Genomic DNA, 6,854 nt, shown 5'->3' with positions numbered 1-6,854 from the left:
CCAGATCTTCCTGAAAAACCTCAGCCTGTGTTTGGAATCGTGCCATGGATTCCCAGACTTGGGGTCAGCCTTGCTCTGTTCCGTGCTGGGTGAGAGTTGTGGGAGGCCTTTCAAGCTGCCTGATGAGCATCTTTTGCTGGAAAAAAACCCCTTAAATTAGCAGGACATGGAGTCAGCTTATAGAGAATTGTGGCTATTTGCATATTTAATAACTTGCAAATCATGAACTGCAGGTGATTTGATGCCTCAAGAGGGAAAAAGGCATGGGAAGAGGACAAAAACCACAGTGAAATACACTGCCAAGAGGAAAGCTGATTTTAGTGCTGGAAGCCAGTCGGTCAAGGACTCTCTAAAGTTAAAAAGAGAAAAGTTTTCAGGACTTTAAAGCACCAAAGTGCTCCCTGCTGTGTGCTGGCTGCTCCAGGAGTGTGTTAGGAGGTGGGGAAGAGCCCGTAAAGCTCTGCCTAGAAAGGGAAATGAGGTGAGGAGGTTTTGCTGAGCAAGGTGAAGGAGGGAAGGGGCAGACTGCCATTGTTAAAGCATCCCTGGCGTGGTCATGGGGCAGAAATGAAGAATGGGGGTCACTGCGGGGGTGGAGGTGCCATAAACTGGTCATTACAGCAGGAAATGGGAAGTGCAGGGCCCTCACCCCAAGCCCAGGTTTAATGTGTGGCCTTGAGCAAATCACCTCACCTTGATTTACCCCTGTTCCCACTCCTCCTCCTGGGAGGGAGGGTTTGACACTCCGTGGGTTCAGGAGATAAAGGGCTTTATTATTTTATGGATGGATGTGCACTCCAAGGAGGTGCAGCATTCACCCTCCTTGTACTGGCTCTGTATCTCAAATTCAATATTTACAGACCCCCAGAGTAGCTGGGAAAGGAGAAATCATCCTTAATTCTCTTAATACTTAATACTCCTTATTCCAGCTGAGGAGCTCTCTGGCGTTTTAGGGGAAGCACATTTCTTTGTAAATGGAGATGAGCTTCCAGCTTTTCCTGAGGATGTGTGAAGTTTTATTGCTGCTGCCTCAGAAATGGCTTCATCCTTGTGCCTTCAGAGCGTGCACTAATGTGCTTTATTGCCTCAGTTCTCACAGAAACAGCCAGTGTTGATATTTATTTGTTTGCTGTTGCTCTGAGATGCTGGGAAAGGGTGGTGATGCCTGTGGTACATGAGAAAAAGGCTTTTTATAGAACACCTCACTGCTTGGGAAGAGCCATTCCTTGTTTGCAGCAGCATGGGAGGAGGAGGAGGAGGAGGAAGGACTTTTGTCCAGGGGCAGGGAGTTGCCCTGTGTGGTGGAGCAGCTGGACAAGGGTTCCATGCAGGAGGTGAGGACCTGGTCCTTGCCAGACAAACAGATCACTCCTAGTGCAGCTGGCTCAGCACATCTGGGAGGCCTCTCCTTTACAGCTCATTGCTTGGCTCTTTTTGGGATTAAATTGCTGGCATAAAGCTTATGTGTTTTATAGAAAAAGGACATTTTTTTCCTCTCCCCCTCAAAGGCTTTGCTCAAACACATTTGTGACAAAAAGTGGGCTCCCCCCTGCTTTTCTCACCATCCCTTAGGGTTCTGAGCTCTGCCTCCCACTGCTGATCCTGTGCAGAAAAAACTGATAATATAAAATATCTGGGGCTTTCCAATGAAAACCAGAAATCTTTGTAATCGAGGATAGCTTGCACTGCGTGAGGAAAGCCTGAATTAGGTGCTGCAGGTGTGCTGTGAGCACAGGAATGGTCAGAGTTCAGTAAGTGCTGCTGTGTAGTGCCACTGGAATGGGAATGGCTGCGTTTAGTGGGTCACACCAGTGACCTTTCACTTGGTTCTTCCTGGGCATTTGTGGCCCTGTGGATGTTCCCGAGGTATCCACTTTTATATAAAACTTTTATCAGTGTGAATATATTTGATTGTGCTCTGACATCACCAGGTGGCTCCGTGTCAAAGCTCAGCTGTTATCGCTGGCTGATTGTGCCTGCACAAGGATCCTTCCGTGCTGAAACCACACAAATGGGGAAGAAAAAGAGGTTAGAGCCCAAATGGTTTCTGGTTTGATAATTCAATTAATCACTAGGTTGGAAGGGACCTTTAAGATTTAAATGTATGCATTAGAATAAAGTAACAGAAGGAGATAAAATTAATTCTTTCAGGAGAGGACAAACAAAAATCTTTTTTTTCCTCTCCATTAGTAGGAATTTTTGCTCATAACAAAATCCTTCTGGGAGCATGGTGCTGATATTTTGCATTTCTCTGTGTGTCAGGGTGATCAGGACCGACCCTCACAGTGTCCCTTTGTCCTGGAGCACCTCCAGCACCAGAAGAAAACCCTGTTTTTCCAAACTACCACCCAAAAAGGCGCTTTTGGTGCTGTTAATTTTGGGGCAGGGCAGGCACCCACAGCACCATTAAGGCCAGGAATGCTCCTGGATCCTTTGATTCATCCCCCACACATCAGTTTTAGTGCTGGCCGATTTTTATTCCGGCTGGAGCTGCTGACCCGGTTCCAGCAGCCTCGGTGACCTCCAGGCGATTCCTGGCTCCTCTCTGCTGGGGGAACCGAGCCATTCCCCACAAAACCATTCCTGCAGGGAGCCAGGAGAGGACAGCCAGGCAAACACGTGCAGGTTTGGTACCAGGGCTCAGCTGGAGAGGAATTTCTGCATCCCTTTTGCTTTTGTTGTGCCGTGGAAATCTAATCCTGAAGGTTGCTCAGAGATGATGATGCAGCACTTAAGTCCTTTATGGCCAGATGCTTTTAGAATGTGTCAGAGCTGTTCTGTTGCAGACATTTCTTGGCTTTGCCAAACCAAGAAGCTCAAATCTTTGGCCTGAAAGGGGATAATTTGCATTTGCTCACTACATATTAATTTCTGCTGCTGATTAGCTGCCATGTGACACTTTCATGTAGATTTTTTTCTACCTTTTTTTAGCACTGCACCCCCAATTTGGTTATTTTATTTAAGAGCACTGATGTATTTCTGTAGCATTTCACAGCAGCAGGTGAAAGGTGCGATGGGGACTGGATCCTGCAGCTGCCTGGAGATAAATTAAATCGAGTTTTCCTAAAGAAATGAATTCCAGCTGAGGATGTCGGGCACGAAGCGAGCCCTGGGTTCGGGGTTTGGAGAGTTTGATGTGGGTACCAGAGGAGGGTTTGGAGCGGCAGGAGGAGCGGGGAGGCAGCTCCGTGTCCGGGCGGGGAGCGCAGCCCGGCCGGCCCCGGGGGCACAGCGCGACCTGCCGGGAATGCGGGAATTGAATGAGAGAATTTGTCCTCAGCATGGAGACCTACGATGGACTCCATTCCTTTTATTATTTTTATTTTTTTTCTAATTGCTTATTTGTTTAAAGTTAATAGTTTATTTACTTATTATTAAATATTAATTATTAAATAAAGAACTAATTATTGTATTTTTATTTAATTTTTTTAATTTCTAATTTTTTTACTTTTTATTTTTTAATTTTATTTTAAAATTTTCATATTTTAATTTTTATCTTTTATTTTTTATTTCTAATTTTTCTTTTTTATTTTTTATTTTTTATTTTTCATTTTTTATTTTTCATTTTTTTATTTTTCATTTTTTATTTTTTTTTTTTATTTTTCATTTTTTATTTTTCATTTTTTTATTTTTCATTTTTTTATTTTTCTTTTTTTATTTTTCATTTTTTATTTTCCATTTTTTTATTTTTCATTTTTTATTTTTCATTTTTTATTTTAATTTTTTATTTTTTATTTTTCATTTTTCACTTTTTCTATTTCTATTTTTTATTTTTTAAATAAATTTTTAATACATTTTTAATAAAATTTAAATTTAAAAGTAAATTATTTAATTTATTAACTCTGTTAATCTTAATAAATAAAAAATTAATAAATATATTTAAAATAAAAATAATAATTTTTATTTATAATAATAAATATATAATAATATTAAAAATAAAAAATAATAAATATATTTAATAAAAATCTGTTAAATCTAATTCTTAAGAATACCCATCCAGGAGGAGGTGCCTGATTAGAGGCTGAAGTGCCAGCAAGGAATTCCCTTTGGAAAATTGGTGTTTTGGGGAAAGAAAATGATATTTTACAGATTCAATGTTCTGGGTAGCTTCTGCTATTTTACACAGCACTTTTAAATACGACCAGGGAGATGTTCCTCACTGACAGAAAACAAAAGACTTTTCAATTCTGTTGTATTTAAACTGGAAAACTGTTCCTCCTTCCTCCTGCTTCCTCCTCCTTCCTCTTCCTTCCTCCTCCTTCCTCCTCTTCCTTCCTCCTCCTTCCTCCTCTTCCTTCCTCCTCCTTCCTCCTCTTCCTTCCTCCTCCTTCCTCCTCCTTCCTCCTCCTTCCTCCTCTCTTCTGTCTAATTTATTACAAATGTGTTTGTCATTTCAGATGGAAGAGGCTGACAATGTGCTACGAGGAGGTCAAAGCTGGGAATCCACAGATGGAGGGTGCAAAACACAGCCAAAACCCCAAAAAGTTTCTGGTTCACAATGGATTGTGAATAGAAGGAATAAGCAATAATGGGCATCCTTAAAAACCCTCCATTGCAGTCTCCTGGTCTTTTAAGGGATGTGGGAATGATTTATGTCCATATTTACTGACAGCTGGGAGGAGATTCAGCTTTATTTCCTTTATTTATATTTAAGGAAAAGCAGTAGCCAAGGTAAGACAAGAACAATTGCTGACCAAGCTTTCCTCCACACACAATCCTCAAACAAAACACAATCCTCACACAGAGCTACAATAATTGATGCACTTGTGTGTTTTACAAGCAGTGAGAATCCCTGAAATGAAATGAGCAGCTGTGAATGAATTTGTGTGGGAACCTGACACTCTAATGGGTTTCCATCCAGCTCTGAGGTGAAGGAGAGGTTGAAAAGCAAATCTCTGCAAGTGTCACCTCACTGGGCTGGGATGGGGAAAGCAGCACTTCAGTCCCAGCTCACAAAGGCTTCCCTCTCTGCACTGCTTCATTTCCTTGGTGTCCATTCCCAGAAAAATGAGGTTCACATCATTTCTATAGAATTTAAAAGTTTAATAAAAAGACAATTAGGAGAAAAAATAAAGTATACAGATACGGCTGGGTGTCTCTGCATTCGAACCTTACTGACAAAGGATTGTCCCTTAAAAACAGAACCCTACCACATATCCATAAATTCTCACATATTCAGACATTCTTCTGTGGATCTTTGGTGTTCTTCTGTTTAGTTTTCTCTTATCCCCTTCCCAACAGATCAATCCTCTTGGTGCCATCGAGATTTACATTCTCTGATACCAGAAATGCAATAAATTCCTCCCCCAGAGCTCTGGTCACTGCTGGCTTCATCTGGATCAGAGAGTTTACAAATGCAGGAGTTCTCCAGCTATTTTTTTTTCTCAGTCTTTGGGTTATACAAAGAAAAGCAGTTTTTATTTTAATACTATGCCATAGCCTAACATATATGTATTATACTACTATTTCTAAATCTCATCAATAACAGAAATAGAGAAAACTATATAAATACAACAAAATTTCTCATTCTTATACACATAACATTCATTTTAATATTTGCAAAAAGCCAACAATATAAAATGTATCTATAACACATTCCCAGAAAACAGTGCCCAAAAGCACCTGGAGTCACACCAGGGCTTAGAATTCCCAGGATGGATACAACAGCACACCTCTAAATACGGCCTGGATTAAAGCTCTGGGGGCTAGAAAATAATAAATGTTTGTTTAATTGCTGACTGCAAGGTGCAGGAATGTGCTCCATGCTTTTCTTGGATGTAGAAAGGGGAATTTTCAGAGTGTGGCTGCTGTTCCAAGGAATCCCTGACCCTGCCAGGCCCCTGTGTGTGCGCAGGCTCTGCCTGACGTGAGGCTGCTCCTCCTTTGAGGAAGCATTTCCCTGGCTCTGGAAGGCAGGGAATGCTCTGGGAATGCTCACAGGGGCAGCCACTTCTCCGTCACAGAGGGAAGGGCTAAAATTCAGCTCTTCTGCTTCTCTGTCCTGATGGAAAAAACATCCCTGGGAGCCAAGGATAAATAGAGGGGGGTGAACACGCTGGTTTGGGCTGGGAGGGGAGGATGGCAGAGGAACTGTGGCGTGTGGGCCCTCGGGGGAAGCAGGAAGGGAGAGCAGTAAATCAAGGACAAGAAAGGTCCTGCAGGGTGTGTGTGTGTGACAGAAATGGCTGCTCAGCATGGAGAGGAGGTTTTGGGACTCGTGGGGATATTCACACTGTTAAAATGTGCATAATGGGGAGGTAGAATGGCAAAAAAAGCAAAGTACAACACAAATGCAGGTGGGAGTTTGTGTGGGGAGAGCATGTTGGGCAGCAGAGGCACTCTGGGGAGCTGCATCTTATGGCATCAATGAGGATCCACCCTCTGGAATATTGGGTGGGAAGGGGCTGGGTGCACCTGAAAACCGCAGATCAATTCCTCAGCAGCGGATCTGTGTGTGAAGAGCAAAGCTGGAGCTGTCTCTAGAACATTCAGAGCATCCAGGTGTTGGTAGGTACACAGGGAACTCATTTTATACCTCGAGTGTGAAAAGAGAAAGCTGAATGAGCCTTTCTAAGCCCCCCGGCACCCCGTGAAGGCAGCCAGGGCAGCCCTCCCTCAACAGGGATTTGTCACACGGATGTTGGGGTGCGAGGGAAGGGTGCCTACATCTATTAAATCCAGCATCTCAAAACTGGCATCCATTATCCCACAGGGCTCCTCAGCAAAGCCCTGCTGGTTTCATCCTGGAGGCTGCTGGGGGGAGCAGAGTGACAGCACAAAGGGGGGCTCTGTCTGGGGGCTCGGGGATGGTGATGATGGTGATGATGGTGAGGATGGTGATGATGGTGATGATG

The 6,854-nt window shown here is 43.0% G+C and overlaps 1 long non-coding RNA gene across 1 annotated transcript in view; it reads left to right on the top strand.

Annotated features, from left to right (window-relative positions):
* Window positions 1-5,086, top strand: part of LOC117245509 — an 18,017-nt gene extending 12,931 nt beyond the window's left edge. Inside the window, exon 5 of the long non-coding RNA XR_004500239.1 lies at window positions 4,398-5,086. This is a non-coding gene — a long non-coding RNA (uncharacterized LOC117245509). The remainder of the gene's footprint in view (window positions 1-4,397) is intronic.
* Window positions 5,087-6,854: the final 1,768 nt, after the last annotated feature.

Source organism: Parus major, chromosome 24, assembly GCF_001522545.3.
Source record: "Parus major isolate Abel chromosome 24, Parus_major1.1, whole genome shotgun sequence".
Taxonomy (NCBI): Eukaryota; Metazoa; Chordata; class Aves; order Passeriformes; family Paridae; genus Parus; species Parus major.
Note: the sequence above shows the minus strand (reverse complement) of the source record. Positions and strands in the feature narration are given on the sequence as shown.